Raw genomic sequence first — 17049 nt, 5'->3', positions numbered from 1 at the left:
GGAGTAGGGGGATTTCCTTACCTTCTCCCTCTACTCTTAAGCGTGTAGGGAGAGTGGTTTATTTGAGGGATTAGGAGAACTAAAGTACCCTCACTCCTAAAGCGCCTATAGTGCAATTTATCTCATATACAGGTATATAGCTTCAACATTAACCAAAGTTTCACTTATAGCCTATAATGAGTACCTTTTTAAGGGAATCCCTACCCCATAGTGCCGTGGTTTGGACCAAATACCGCATTAAATTGCAGGTTGCAGAGCGGTTTAATTCCAAAATGTTTAGGAACTGCATCTAAGCCACAAACTATAATCGGTTCAATTACCCAAACCGCTAATAAACTATTTGGTTTGCAGTTTGGACTGCACTCTGAACAGCCCCAAGCAGGTTCATGCAAAATCAAAGTATCATAACTTTATAAGGACTTAAGATACTATAATGGTTCTAGCTCCTTAATTACTTGGCGTAAAAAAGAATCCAGTTGCAAAAGGCATATGCTAATATCACATCTGGCCAACCATATTATAGAACTAGTCTTATGAAAAGTTCTGTGACCATTAAATGATCACAAAAGTTCTCTACGACATACTATAGTTGCATTTGATCATCTCCTCTAGGGGTGTTCATTATTCGGGTAAAAACCGAAATTTAATCCAATCCAAACCGAATTATTAATTCGGATTGGATTCAAACTTTAATTCGGATCAGATAGGATTGATTTTTTTTTAAAATTCGAATTTTCGGATCGGATCGGATTGACCTTGTTTGGATCCAAAAAACCAAATTAATCGAAATATGAAACCATACTTTTACAAATATTAATTTTTTTATATTAATCATGTAAAATTATGTTGATAATTAAATTAATATAAATTATGTAAAACTATGTTTTCAATACTTGTGTTAACTAGTTGTGGACCCGCGCGCAATTATCGATATTATCTTTTGGTCATTGTTGTCTGGTTGTTTGTATGTTCATCATATATTTATGGACGTTTTCTCCTTAAGTAACCGTTCTATTTTAATTTCTCATGAAAAATTCATATAGATGACCCCAGACTTCTTGCATAAATGTTAAGCTATAAATGATTATTGTTGCTAAAATATGCATTTAGATCATCATGGCATTAGTGATTCGAGAACAATGTTTATATTTTACTTTGTATAACTTGTGATTAATATATCATCTATATATACTTTAATACTTAGTTGCATTAGTTTCTTAGTCAAGGACAAAAAGTTCAACATGATAGAATATGGATGATTACAGAGACTGTATTAAAGCAAGTAATAGTGTTACCATAAGAAAATATTACAGTTCAAGATTAACATGACTATGCATCTATTAAGAACTGTAGTATACACCCTATGGAAAAAAAATTAAAGTAAAAAATTGTTTGGATTAAAGGGAGTTTATAATAATTGTAACTTAGGGATCTACAGTTTATATAATTCAATTCTAGTACGGATATTAATTTCAATTCTAGTACAAAATTGCTTAGAAATGCTTCTTCCAGTAAAAATTAGGAAATAATACTCATATCATGCATGCACGCACACAAGGTTTCTTTGTGAACAATTGCTACTATTCCCTCTTTCTCTTCAAAGTCATTTGTTTGCTGTCTACAAATTAGATAAAGCCCAATGTTAATGAATTTTAGATGTCTTTCATCCATATTTCAAATCTCGTATTTAATTTCTGAAGTGTATCAAAGGAATTCATACCACCTAAGAAACATCAAAGTAGTTATCGTATAACCTTCGTATGACATTACTTGAGATTTTCAAAACAGTTGACCAAGCAATATTGTAAGTTTGTAACTATAACAATGAATCGTTGAGTACCTGAACTTAAGTATAATCTTCGACAACAGCAAGTCATAACAGCCTGAAATAATACTAAGGAAATTAAGAAAAGACACTTTGACAATAAATTTTACGGAATGTAAAGAAAAATGAAACAAAAGATAAAGAACACATTACATGTAAATTTAATAAACATCACAGTATGCAGTATTAAAAAAGCAAGCCGCTAGTTACACATTGAAAAAAAAGGTACAAGTAAGCTTCTAATAAACTTAACACATCAAGCAGCCTTGAAGTTTTTAAAACAGATTGTCCCAGCATTGCTTTGTCAATCTCCTTATGCTTCCAACTACAATATTTTCAAGTTAAGAAAGAACCCTGTCATCAGGACCATATTTATGAGCATTAGTCAGGTCTTCTTTAGCTGTTCTTGCTTTTCCCATATGTACAATGCTTTGACATTTTTTTCATCGTCCTTGGCTGGAACCTAAAACCATATCAACCAGTAAGTACTCGGTATCACAAAACCTAAATTATGAAGAAAAAAAAAAATGTTTCAGAAGCAATGCAATGTGAACTGAGAAAATAGTACAAAATAAGCTAGATATTTTTAACTATAAAAAGTCAAGGAAGCATAACAAAAATTGATGCATGTTAGCATATGTAGAAATGCCGAGCTAAACATTTCTGCATCTATATTCTGCATAAAGAATCATTTTTTAAGATGTTTCACCGCCTTCTTGTCATTACCTGCAAAGATGTTTTATTACTACACACATCATGCATAATCTATATCCCTAAATGTAGATCAAAATGATGACATATGTCAATACAACGGTAAAGTGATTTTCCACAACAGCCATGTTATGTCTGACTGTCTTACCTTCATCGTCTCTACTTTTTCAAAAGTTCAACGGCTCGCAAAAGACCTGATCAACCTCATTAAAATCAGCTAGGTCTAGGTCAACACTCACACTTGAGAGCTTAATCTTTTTTGTCTTTTAACATCTAACAGAGATCTTCCGTAAATGTTTCTATGTCAGTAATTTTTGCAGGTAATTTATCAAACTCATGCAAGTATAGAGGTTGCTCTACATAATCAGCACCATTTGAATCTGTCACAAAAATGTCAGATAAATCTTCTGAATCTCAGTTTACACTTTAAATTGTAAATGGATCATCATCCTCCACAATTTTATCATATTGATCCATCAATTCTCTCTAAGTTTGTCTGAAAGGGGTGACTCCAAGCTTTGTAAGGGAGCAGAAGAAATATCATGGGGATCAAAGTTATACATTTTATAGGATTTTTAGCTAGCTTAGAAGCATATTCCTCTTTGTTTCGAGCCTGCGCCCTCAGCAGCTTAAGTTCCCGCTAGCCTTGGAATATATCTTCTAACAGCTCGCAAAGAATCTCTGTATTGAGATTTATTTTATCCAATGCGTACAAAGAAATAAACATTCATCTATTAGTGAGCTAAGAAGCACTCTTCCTGATCTATCCATTAGATTATGCACATCAGCAATTTATAACAAAAAAAATGGTATAGCTCCTTATGAAGTTATGAAGCTTAAAAATATTGAATTCAATGATAACATTTGAAGCAAGAAATTGAATTCAAAACCAGAATAAATGAACTTATTTGCCCATCAAAAACATAATTCTTAGTCATGTTATAACCCTAATAATCAACCAAAGAAGTGTTCCTAAGATATCCTGTCAAGGGTGTCCTCAAACCACACAAATGGTGATCACCTGCACTAATTTTGACATATTGAGAACCCGGTTACATGGGTTGAGGAACACCAATATGAACAAACCCATTATCCCCCAGCAATAAGGAGGCTGATATGAGTCCATCAGAAGTTCACAAATAAACCCATCACCCCTAGTTAAATCTAGGAAACTGAGATGTGTTGGAGTTCCATAAATTATACTTTGTAGCATTATTGTGCACAGGTTGCAGAATTGGATGGTTGGACCCATTTGGTTTCAATTCACAAAAAACAGGACCTTTTCACTATATGAAATAGCAATATAATACATAGAACCAAAACCAGATACCAACCACTAGAAAACTGAATAAACTATGGCAAACACCAAAAACTTTGCTGCAAATTTCAACACCAGAAATTAGAAATCTGCATACTTTTACTAAATGTCTTAAAGTTCATCCTATCTCTTCTTCCCTCGTCGTTGTTGTGTACCCACTCTCTTATATCTCTCTCTCTCCCTATCTCAGTTCCCTTTCTATCCCTCCCTTACTTTCTCCCACCTTCTTGTTCATTCTTCCTCCCTCACATCCACTATTCTTATATAGATTTAAGTGATTTAGTAAGCCTTTTTCCTAAGCTAATTGCCCCCCACCATTTATTACCCTTTTAATAACATTTTCTTAAGTGGTCTTTATTTCTACATTCTCTAATAATGTTTTCTTAGAAAGGTTCATTACTTATACTGCTATTTTGCTTTTAAAACGTAATATTTTTATAAAAAAAAAAATTATCGCCATGTCTCTTGGTTTTTAAGATTTTTCTAATGATATAAAGTCAATTCATGTTAGTGCCCCTTTATTCTTTTATCATTTGTCTTAAATTTTTTCCAATCTCTTCTTCCCTCCATCGATGTTGTGTACACTCTCTATTATATTTCCCCCTCTCCCTATTTCATTTCACTTTTCTATCCTTCCCTTGGTTTATCCCACCTTCGTTTTCCTTGAAGCTATTCTATCTGTTTATTAGCAAAAGCCATCATAATAAACATGTTCTATCTATTTTTTTTTTTTGAAGATTTCAGACCAGAAATATTTAGAGATGAACTTAATTGTGTCAAGATGGTCACTATATAGTATATTCCATTGTATACCAAATATAAACAACTTCATGTAACAAGCTAAAACTTCCTACAATAGTAACTAAATGCATAATCAAGCAATTGAGGTCAAAATTAATTATTAGAAGAGGGAGCGGGGGGGGGGGGGGGGGGGGGGGGGTGGAAGATAGCTACGTAACAACATCACCAAATAAACATGAAAGATCAGTCTTGATCCATTAATTTTTTGAGAATGTAAGTTTCACTATAGGGGAGTTTTAACTATTAAGCATGGAAAGCCATATGCATAGTCACTTAAGCTTAAAATCACATAATACTTTGCACAACTCCCATCAATTCTTTTGAGACTGAAATTATGTGTCACGACTGTCACCTGAATAGAGAGAAAGAAGATGGAGGCCTTTTTGGCATATTCGGATCAACAACTCTCTCTTCCTTGTTCTTCTTTATCACCTCTTAGGTTTATTGCATTCATAAACTGGAGTTAAAACCACCTTCATAAAAATAGAGACACATAGACAAGCACAAAAGATTTAAGAAAGGAATCCAATTATCAACCTTGATGATGTTATCAACCTTTTTTTTTCTCCTTAAGCACCAGTAAAGCATCAACTTTCTGAATTTTTATAAATTCATCATCTTTTTCAAGCAGGCAGCTTCTTCTTCTTTCTTCTGTTGGTATCTTTCCTGGTACAGAAATTCCATTGTTTCCAGCAGTAATAAAAACCGTGTAGTTGCATAAATATAGTTTCACAAAAGCAAAATCTATCAAAACTATTTTCCAAAATGAATTTATGGGTAAGAGAGGGACACCGGATTAAACAAAAGACGCAGTCTGCTTAGTTTTTCCAAAGTAAAATGTTAGGAAACATGAAGAATATAAATATATAAAAAAAATATATATACAGAATTGCTGCATAGTAACTATCACAGAAATTAAGAGGATGAAATTGTTTTGATAACTTATATCTTGTTTGGTTTTTAAAGGTGCTTAAAAATGGAAACTAAGGAAAGAGGGAGGTTGTAGTTTATAGTTTGGGTTCATTGTGGTAAACATCAGGCATAAAAGGAACAAAAAAATCGAATGAGATCACCAATAACACCCAAAACTATAACATAAATAACAGACACCCGGTTCTAGCATAAAAAACAATCATAAAAAACTAATTACTAATTACAGTGTCTAAAAACCCCGGATTATATATGCTACCTCGGCTGGTAGAAAGATAAAAACAACCAATGTTTGAAAGAATATAAAGCAACTTGAGAATATACTTTGTAGCTAACTATTAATAACAAAGAAGTGTAAATATCTACGCTTTTAATGATTAAGAAAGCAGTTTGAAATTACAATGGGTAAAAAAGCTAAACAAACCTTTAAAGGTCGAAAAAGACTCAATATAATACTCCCTCCATATTCAAATTATTTCTATGGGTTCATGACAATAAAGGAAGAGGACAAGATAGAACTACTCATTTCTACATTCTCTTAACTTTAGTAACTTCATTATTTGCTACGAGACTTGCAACTAACATCTTTACCATTGCATTTCCATAATTACACGTATTCACTGAATGTAATTGAATACGTTTTCTAAATCTGCCATTATAGTAGATCAATCATACATACTACATAAACAAAATCATTTTGGACAGATCTAGCATTAACATAATCTTTTGATTAGGTAACAACTACTACATGATAAATTGTATAAGATAGAACCCATACCTTAACAAAACATATGTTCTGTTAAATTATTTAGAGTATTGGTGACAAATATTTATGTGTTTGATTGAATTTCTAAGGTTAAGGTGTTGAAATTCAATTGAACAAGTAAAAAAGCAATTTGTATCTTGGTTTAGAGAAATGTTCCTCCGCCTTGTAGCCCGCCTGGTGGCGCGCCCGGTAGGGCGCGAGAGCAAAGGAAAATTAAGCGTTGTCACTGCCGGGTAGGGCCATCGTCGCCCGGTAGGGCGCGAGAGCACCTAAATTTTTCTGGGTTGCTTGATTTCTCTCGCCTGGTAGGGCGCGGGAGACAATATTGACAGTTATTCTTCAGTTATCCTTGGTTCATTGCTCTTGATATAAATATGAGAGTTTCATATTGATGATAGAACTTCAAGAAATCAGTTTTTATTCTCATTCTCTTGAAACCTTTTGCAAGTTATTGTTCATCATCACAAATCACAAAAGCTTATCTACATTGTATTGTAATCATCCTACTTGTGATTGCAATTGTTCTTAGTTGTATCTCCTGAGTAAATTTTCGTGATACCCGGTTGTGGTATAGGGTCGGAATTATACTTTTGGAAAAGCGATCTCGTTCACGCCTCGAAGATTTTTCCATTAATTTTGTTTGCTTTCTTTGTGACCCTTGTAAACACAAATTCCCAAACAATCCAAAAGTATAATCTCAACAAAGATGGCAAATGTGAAGGAGTTGATGACCAATTTTCAGAAGTTGGACAAATTCGAGGGAGTTGATTTTCAAAAATGGCAGAAGAAGATGCATTTCTTCTTGACTACAATTGGAGTGACTTATGTTTTGCTACTCCAAAGCTTGAGGAGAAGGAGGATGAATCTTTGGATGAAACAAGGAAACGCAATAAGTGGGAGAATGACAATTACATTTGTTGTGCCCATATTCTCAATGGTATGTCTAATGAAGTCTTTGATGTTTATCAGTTTAATGATTCTACTAAGTCTCTATGGGATGAATTAGAGGCTAAATGGATGAAGATGCTTCTAGCAAGAAATTTCTTGTTAGTAAATTTAACAATTACAAGTTTGTTGAAAGTAGGCCAATTATGGAACAGTTTCATGAAGTTCAAAGAATATTAGGAAGTCTTAGGCAACATGACATAATTCTTGATGAGACCTTTGTAGTGTCATCTATAATAGACAAATTGCCTTTTTCTTGGAAAGACTTTAAAAGTGGTTTAAAGCATAGAAAGGATGATGTGAATCTTGAGGGTTTGGCTTCTCACATCCGGATTGAGGAAGAAATCCGGGTGCAAGAGGGAAATAAGGATGCAAATCCTAGTTTTACTACGGTAAATGTAGTGGAGAATGCCAAGCCAAGTGAGAGGAAAAGGGGTAATGACTCAAACAAAAATAAGGGCAAGAAGCGTAAGTTTAGCGGTGATAGTTCAAAGTCACGTGCTTGTTGGGTTTGTGGAAAACCCGAACATTTTAAGAAAGATTGTACAATCTGGAGGAAAAAATTGAACAAGAAGAAGGCTCAAGATGTGAATGGCAATGCTAGCCAATCCCAAGACAAATAAGGTAAATCTTGTGCATAAATTTCATTTAATTCATTTATGAATTATGTGTGTATGATTTCTGAAATCAATTGTGTACATGCTGATTGTTCGTGGTATATCGATTCGGGCGCATCGAGACATGTTTGCAAGGATAGATCATTGTTCAAGACCTTCTTGGAGGTTGATGATGGAGAAATTCTCTATATGGGCAATGACTCTACGGCTAAGGTGTTTGGCAAAAGACAAGTGGAGCTAGTCTTTAGTTCAGGAAAGTCTCTTATTTTAAGAAATGTATTGTTTGCTCCCGAACTTAGGAGGAATCTTGTATCCGGTGCGATCTTGAATCGATTAGGTTTTAGAATGGTGTTTGAGTCAGATAAATTTATTTTGTCTAAAGGAGGTCAATTTGTATGACTTGGTTATTTGTGTAATGGTATGTTTAAATTAAGTATTTCTAATACTTTGAATGATGTTGTGTATGTTGTTAATGACAATTCTTCTCTATGGCATTTGCGACTTGGTCATGTTAATTATAAAAAGTTATATTTTATGTCTAAGCATGATTTGATACCCATGTTTGATCAAAGAATAGAGAAGTGTAAGACATGCATGTTAACCAAAATCACAAGGAAACCATTTCCTAAAGTTGTCGAGAAAAATACTTCATTGCTTGGTTTAGTGCATAGTGACATGTGTGATTTTCACAACACACCTTCTTTAGGGAATAAGAAATATTTGGTAACGTTTATTGATGATTATTCAAGGTTTTGTTACATTTATTTGTTATTCTCTAACGATGAAGCTCTTGACAAACTTAAAATCTACAAAAGTGAAGTAGAATTGCAAACCAATGGAAAGATTAAAAAGCTAAAAATTGATAAAGGAGGTGAATACTTTGACCCAAGTTATTTCCAATCTTTAGGTTTAGTACATGAAACAACCGTGGCATATACACCACAACAAAATGGTGTAGCGGAAAGGAAGAATAGGACATTAGAAGAAATGGTAAATTCTATGTTGTCATATTCAGGTTTAAGTGATGGATTTTGGGGTGAAGCCGTTATAATGGCTTGTTACGTGTTAAATCGTGTTCCCATGAAAGGGAAAGATGTAACCCCATAAGAGCTATGGTATAAAAGAAAACCAAACTTGAGTCATCTCAAAGTTTGGGGTTGTAGGGCAATTGTAAAAGTACCACAACCTAAACGTAAAAAGTTAGGTGAAAGAGGAGTTGAATGCATTTTTATAGGATATGCGGATCATAGCAAATCCTATAGGTTCTATGTAATAGAGAAAAATGACTTTTGGTCGGTTCACACCACTATTGAGTCAAGGGATGCATTGTTTGATGAAAATCGATTTTCTTCAATTCCTAGACCAAAGGACATAACTCCGAATACCAATGCTCAAAGTTTTGATCAAGTTGACATTGATCAAGAGGTGGATGACCAAACTCATTTAGAGGAGGCATCTACATCATCATCACAACCTAGGATAAGTAAGAGGCCAAGGAAAGAAAAATCATTTGGCCCGGACTTTCATGTGTACTTAGTTGAAGGATCAAGGGAATATGTTTCGACACAATTTCCATACATTTTTAATGTGGAAGATGATCCTTTGACCTATGATGAGGCTATGAGGTCTCGTGATGCTCTATTTTGGAAGGATGCTATTAATGATGAGATGAAATCTATCATGGGAAACAATACTTGGGTTTTAGCTAATTTACCACTAAAATGTAAACCAATTGGGTGCAAATGGATATTCAAAAGGATATTGAGGATTGATGGAACGGTTGAAAAGTTCAAAGCTCGGTTAGTGGCACAAGGTTTTACACAAAAGCCTGGTATCGATTATTTCGATACATATGCACCTGTTGCTAGAATCTCAACTATAAGGTTGTTGATAGCACTTGCGGCTATCCACAATCTTGTGATCCATTAAATGGATGTCAAGACAACATTCTTGAATGGAGATCTAGAGGAAGAACTTTACATGCGACAACCGAAAGGGTTTGTAGTGGAAGATCAAGAAGGAAAAGTTTGCAAGTTGACTAAATCTTTGTATGGGCTAAAACAAGCACCTAAGCAATGGCATCAAAAATTTGATGAGGTTGTGTTGTCTAATGGTTTTAAGCTGAACAATTCAAACAAGTGTATTTATAGCAAATTTGATGACAACGGTTAAGGTGTCATAATTTGTCTATATGTAGATGACATGTTGATCTTTGGAACGGATTTGTCACAAGTTGAAATGACAAAGTCTTTCCTTAGTTTAAAGTTTTCCACGAAAGATATGGGTGAAGCGGATGTCATCTTGGGCATAAGGATAAAGAGAGAAAAAGGAAAGTTGATCTTGTCACAATCTCATTACATTGAGAAAGTTCTCAATGAAATTCAATGTGAGTGAAGACACTACTTCTCTTTATTCAACACCTATGGATCCTAGCATAAAGTTGATACCTAATGAAGGTAATTAACTCTCACAACTTGAATATGCTAAAGTAATAGGTTGTTTGATGTATGCCATGACAAGTACTAGACTGAATATTGCTTATGTAGTTGGTCAACTGAGCAGGTACACTAGCAAACCTAGTACGCTACATTGGCAAGCGGTTCGACGCTTATTGAAGTACTTGAAGAAAACCAAGGAGTTTGGTTTGTCTTATAAAAGATATCCTTCGGTTGTAGAAGGGTATTCGGATGCAAGTTGGATCTCTAACAAAGATCATTCCTCCACAAGTAGATGGGTTTTCCGATATGGGGGAGGTACCATTTCATGGGCTTCTAAAAAGCAAACTTACATTGCGAACTCCACAATGACATCGGAGTTCATTGCTTTGCATTCGGCTGGTAAAGAAGCCGAATGGTTGAAAGATCTCATGTTTGAGATTCCTTTGTTTCCAAAATCGATATCACCAATAGTGATACATTGTGATAACAATGCTACCTTGGCAAGGGCTTATAGTCAGGTTTATAATGGTAAGTCAAGGCACATTGGAGTACGGCATAGTTACATCCAAGGGCTTATTAAGGATGGTGCGTTCACTATTGATTATGTTCGAACGGATCTTAATCTCGCCGATTGTTTTACAAAGGCATTGGCTAGAGATGTTAACAATAGGATGGCAATCGGTTTAGGATTGGAGCCCTAAATAATCACAATTAGGAGAATCTCAACTTAACGCCCAATAAGACGTTGAGTCTTAAGTTCAATGAGATAAATTCTCTTATTTGATGATTGGGAACTTGTTTATTCATCCAAGGTAAAATTCCGATTTACTGTGATGAAAAGAGATTGTTTTAAACTTAATAGAATTCCTTATAAAGTGCTTTGGTCATAGGAGCATGTTGGAAGTCTACCTATATAAGTACGACGTTTAGCCGCTTCAAGAAGCTATTAGGGGCATAGCTTTGATGTACTTATGAATAGATATGGACACATGGCTTAAGTGTCAAGTAAATATGTATTTAAGTAATTAATCTTGTGTGTGTAATATCTTCAAGTATCCAATATGTGTAGCTTTTGGTTCAAACGTTTTACGATACCGAATGGATACGGATTCTTGAATTGTATGTTGCACTAAGTGGGAGTTCAAGTCTTTGTACACTTTCATTTATGCATGAGATTGTTTTTGTGATGATGATGTTTTGCAATGAGTCAAGTTTAATACTCTAAATGGGGGAGGATTTTTGAATTATTTAGAGTATTGTTGACAGATATTCATGTGTTTGATTGAATTTCTTAGGTTAAGGTGTTGAAATTCAATTGAACAAGTAAAAGAGCAATTTGTATCTTGGTTTAGAGAAATGTTCCTCCGCCCTATACCCCACCCGGTGGCGCGCCCGGCAGGGCGGGTCTCCGCCGGGTAGGGCGCGAGAGCAATGGAAAATTAAGCGTTGTTACCGCCCAATAGGACCATCGTCGCCCGGTAGGGCGTGAGAGCACCCAAATTTTTATGGGTTCTTGATTTCTCTCGCCCGGTAGGGCGCGGGAGACAATATTGACAGTTATTCTTCAGTTATCCTTGGTTCATTGCTCTTGATATAAATATGAGAGTTTCATATTGATGATAGAACTTCAAGAAATCAGTTTTTATTCTCATTCTCTTGAAACCTTTTGCAAGTTATTGTTCATCATCACAAATCACAAAAGCTTATCTACATTGTATTGTAATCATCCTACTTGTGATTGCAATTGTTTTTCGTTGTATCTCCTGAGTAAATTTTCGTGATACCCGGTTGTGGTATAGGGTCGAAATTATACTTTTGGAAAAGCGATCTCGTTCACGCCTCGAAAATTTTTCCATTGATTTTGTTTGCTTTCTTTGTGACCCTTGTAAACACAAATTCCCCAACATGTTCTTATTCATTTGACTCACGTTGAGAATTATCCTACAAAAAGAAGGATAAGGAAAAGAGAGAGAATTAATGGTTTTATAATACTAATCCCCTAAACCCACAAAATAAATGAGATATTGGAGGAATTATAAAATCAATCAACAAAGGATTGTCCTATAGTTGGTGTACCAAATAATAGAGCAATAGGCACATGGCTCAACTCACTGTAACTTAAAAAGGCACATTCATTCCTTAAAAAAAAAAAAAATAAATTGCAATTCAACTTATGATAAAAACCAGGGAAAACAAAATCATAAAAAGACAACATCTAAATGATGAAAGGCAATAGGAAAGCAAGTTGTGCTACTTGTCAAAAATGGATGGTCAAGTTGGACACTTCTTTCTCTTTTGGGAGGCCTTCTTCCTCTACACACTCAATAGATGAATAGAATTAGCCACAGTTATTGGATTGGATTGGAAAGGGTGATGGGGTAAGATTATCTCTATTATTTCAAATAATTTTAGCATGAAATCATACTTTTAAAGAGTTGATTTCCAAGATTGGTGACAACTATTTCAATTCTGCAAATTCTAAACAAACATGAGTTGGTAGCAATTCTCATAGCAAGGAACTGTTATGGACTCATACTTGCTGGCCTCACACCCACAATCAACATAGAAAACATAGAGCAAAAAACGAGTCTTAGATAAGAAATATTGAAAATGGGGTTTTATAGAAGCTAACAAATTTAGGAAGACAATCTCTGACAAAAGATTATTTTATAAAGATAAGTAAGCTCTGACAAAAGATTATATGATATCTATTATCAACTTGATTGAGTAAATCCTACCATAAATTATAATAACTGGCACCCTAATACCAACTTTTGATGATGAGATGGTGCCATGAGAGAACCAATTAGAAACATTGCTAAAGTTGTGTGGAGTTGCAATTGCAAATCATCAAAGGTGCTGTAATAATCACGTAACCTAAGCTAATAAAAATCAACACCAGCCATATAAGATTGCTTGCTTGGCTTATTGTTTTATAAAGAAAGCAAACTTGCTCCCTAATAGTGTACGGCCTTTGGAAATCAATGCAAAACATACTGAAAATAAGAAAGTGCTCAAATAATTAAATTGAATACAGGGGAAATTCAAAAAATCAATAAACTACAACAACACACTTAAAAAAATTAATAAAAAAAGGAGTACAAACTTAAAATAGCAATTACTACATTAGTTCACTTCCTGATATTCCTATAATTGAGTCTCTAATTAGTCCAACTTTGCCCCCACTAATTGCTTCTTTGTGGTTGAAATTTGATTGCAAAACATAAAACCATAGGAAATAGCTCGTAAGCTCGGTAATTTCCATAGATTAAAATGATCATAAATATTTTTGTATAAGAGGATATCACATGCTCCTAATCTCTTTCTTTAAAAATCCATTGAGATGTAAAAAAGGACTTATCTGTCCACACAAAAAAAAAAAAAAAAAAAAAAAAAAAGGGACTTAATACAGAACCTCAGAGCTCAAAACAGTAGACCCAAGAAATCCAAGTTTTCATTTTTAAAATCTCGGAACTCAAAACAACATGAAGCTTAATCGACTAATAACAAACAACGAAATTTTGCCTAAACCAATTATAGAAAAAATCAGCAAATTAATTTAAATTCAAAAACAAATATTCAATTATTCATACCTGAATTCATAAGCACCATTAAAGTGTTTTTCAGAGTACCTCAAAACCAAATCCCTCTTCCTCCGGCCTGTTGTTTATGCAATATAGTCCGAAAGACTACAAATTTTGAAACTATAATATCAATAATCGCTTCAATTGCAACTTTATTTCATCAGGCGATTTAAGGGCGAAATCATCAGCAACAAAAAAACCAAAGAGTGAGAAAATTTAATGGCGATATCATCACGAACAACAAAATCCAAAAAAAACCCAAATTTAATAAGGAGAGAGAAAATACCTGAATTAGGATAGAAAAAATTTATAAAGAGATTGATTCATCATCTAAAACTTCATCATTATAATTCAAAACCCTAGGTCAAATTGATGCTTAATTTCAGGTACAATTTGATTTGATGTAGAGAGAAAGTGAATCAAAGGAGAGGAGATATCATAAAAAAGGATAATCATCTACCTCCAAGAAGTTGTTTTAATGGAGGAGTGAAAATCAGCATACGATGGAAGAGAGGGATAGAGTATGATTACAGAAAGTATACTGAGGAGAGAGAAAGGTATACTGAAGAGAGAGAAATAAAAGGAAAGGCAAAAAAGCCCGACGAAAAGAAAAAGGCCACAATAACAGGAGAGCCCACTTAAAACAAAGCAGAACATAGGTCCAATGGTAAAAAGGGAATTCCCCTGTTCATGTGCGGGTACTGTTCATTTTCAATAGTGTTTCAGCTTACTGTTCATAAGCACAGTGCAGAGCGTGGTACTGTTCATAAGAATAGTACCAATTGTTAAAGGGTTTTAGATAATGTACAAATTTACAATTGCTTTTTTATTTTTTTAATCACTTTAGACTCTAAACATTTGCAATGTATAATAATTCGGATTTTCGAATCGGATCCAAATAACCGAATTGTAATTTGGATTGGATCGGATCGAATTAATGAAAAATTTGGATAGGATTGGATTTGAAAATTAAAAACCGAATTTTATTTCGGATCGGATTGGATTTGACTAAATCCAAACTGAAAACCGAATAGACACCCCTACTCTGCTCCCATCTTTACTTCCAACGTCTCTCCTCTCAGTCTTCATCTTCTCCATTCTACCCTGCCAAACCTGTCGTACCAGTACCACATCAGCATCTCCTACCCCATACCCTCTATTGTCATAAACCTTGAACTCATCCTTTCCCACAGCTCTGACAACCAAATACACATGTATAACCAACCTAAGCTTCTTTCCTTATGCTGTAGCAAGAGTAAATCAGCAAAATAGAGTACTTGGGAAGTTGGAATTGACCAGAGGTTGCAGATCCAAAACCTTAATACCTAAATTCAACCACCAAGCATAGTTCATCATTTTTCTTTGATTGTATTTCCTCTACCAAATTCAAAATTTTGTCAGGTTTTTCTCATCTAGTTGCTAATTTGATGGGTTTTGCTTTGTAGTTCTTGTTCTTTCTAATTTGTTGAGTGACTTTTAATTTTAGAATTGGTTTGAAATTGTAAAGTTTTAGAGAACGGCTTGAAAGCTTGATCATTATTCATCAATAGGTTGAGTATTTATACAAACCTACGCTCATAAGATAGGAAACAATCTTCCTAAAAGATATACCATATATCCTAACGCTATATTCACTAAATATTATCTTAACATAAATAAACCTAAATATATTAATCTACTAATAAGATCAATACGAAAATATATCTGTAGGGAATATTTCAAGCATCCCACACTTGAGCCCCACTGTGATCATAAACTTAAATATGGTGGCGTCCAAAGGGAATGAAGCTAGAGTAAAAGAGTCGCCAACAAGTTTTAGGAACTTGTAACCGTTCACAGGGTGAAGGTTATACCCCTTACCGATCCATGAGATCGCTAACTCCATAGTGCTCCTGAACCATGACCGGATATTCGGGGATGAAGGTACAAATCCAACTTAAAAGAGATTGAACCTGCCCTAAAAATAGGCCTCTACTTTATTCTTCTCATATTCATGTGCGCTTTCTGACTAACATACAAACAATATATTGATCCTAAACATGTTTAATCTATGTTGGTTGAATATTAATGCACAATCAAACCTATTATTGGCGATCACTTGAATTAAAATCATATTAGCCTAAACAAGATTATTAATTATCTTATTAAGCATGATTACATGTACAAATTCCCTTTAATCCTGCAAGAGAGGGCGTGATCAAGCAATAACAATAGTATATAATATCAAGCAACATAATAATATTGAATCATCATAATAATATTCAATCTCAATAAAGCATAATATTAGCAAGATCCTAGACATGATACTAACAAGATTAATAACAAATCCTAGCATGTCACTAAACATTAAAGATCAAAGCTTTAGCCCTAACATGATACTAACATGATAGAAGAAATACGAACCAACCTAAACATCATACTAGATTGCAATAAATAACATCCTAACATGATACTAGGAATCATAAAGACATCCTAACATGATACCAGTAATTAATATAATAAAAACATGCTTTCTAAAGATATAGAGCATTAAAAACAACTCACCTTGTTGCCTCGTATCTCTTTCTATCAAAATAATACACATGTTAGTAACTTCAAGGAAAATATTAAATCAAACAATTAAATTAAAATAATTGAAATAGGGATTTGAGACCAAACCCTTAGAAATTACCAACCTTTCAAGTCTTGGGCGAAGGCAACTTCGAGCTTGGCTACGTGTGTCTAAGACTCGTGAACGCGGTATTTAATTTGAAAAGGGAAGGTTTAGAAAGAGGGATAAAGAATAAGCTTCTAGCTTGAGAGAGAAGAGAGTAGAATTAGATGATTGTTGATGATTGTGAATGAATTAAAACGGGGAAATACGACCCTATTTATAAGAAAAATAGCTCGGAAACGATCAGAAAAAGACTGAATCCTCTCTGGAATAAAACTGCCTCTGTCGCGGCGCGACAGGGTCCAGCGCGGCGCGACAGACTTTTTGTGACGCGTTAGCATTGTCGTTTTGCGATGATTCGCGCGTTTTCTAAAAACCGTACGAGATCCTTAATCTAAATAAATTCGATTTATTATCGTCCGTACTTATCTTTGAAAATCAGACTTAATCTCTTTGAAACA

At 34.2% G+C, this 17049-nt stretch overlaps 1 long non-coding RNA gene across 8 annotated transcripts; it reads right to left on the bottom strand.

Annotated features, from left to right (window-relative positions):
- Positions 1-1903: 1903 nt before the first annotated feature.
- On the bottom strand, positions 1904-14511 carry LOC145570326 (uncharacterized). 8 transcript variants are annotated; one of them, XR_014096445.1, is made up of 5 exons: positions 14222-14511; positions 13945-14085; positions 5193-5321; positions 5008-5112; positions 1904-2288 (listed from the first exon to the last, which is right to left on the bottom strand). It is a non-coding gene; the product is annotated as an uncharacterized LOC145570326 (long non-coding RNA). The 8 variants fall into 8 exon arrangements; XR_014096448.1 differs by having other exon boundaries at positions 5008-5089; XR_014096446.1 differs by having other exon boundaries at positions 5211-5321.
- Positions 14512-17049: the final 2538 nt, after the last annotated feature.

This window comes from Chenopodium album, chromosome 12 (assembly GCF_948465745.1).
Source record: "Chenopodium album chromosome 12, dcCheAlbu1.1, whole genome shotgun sequence".
Classification (NCBI taxonomy): domain Eukaryota; kingdom Viridiplantae; phylum Streptophyta; class Magnoliopsida; order Caryophyllales; family Amaranthaceae; genus Chenopodium; species Chenopodium album.
This window is presented reverse-complemented; position numbering and strand designations above follow the sequence as displayed.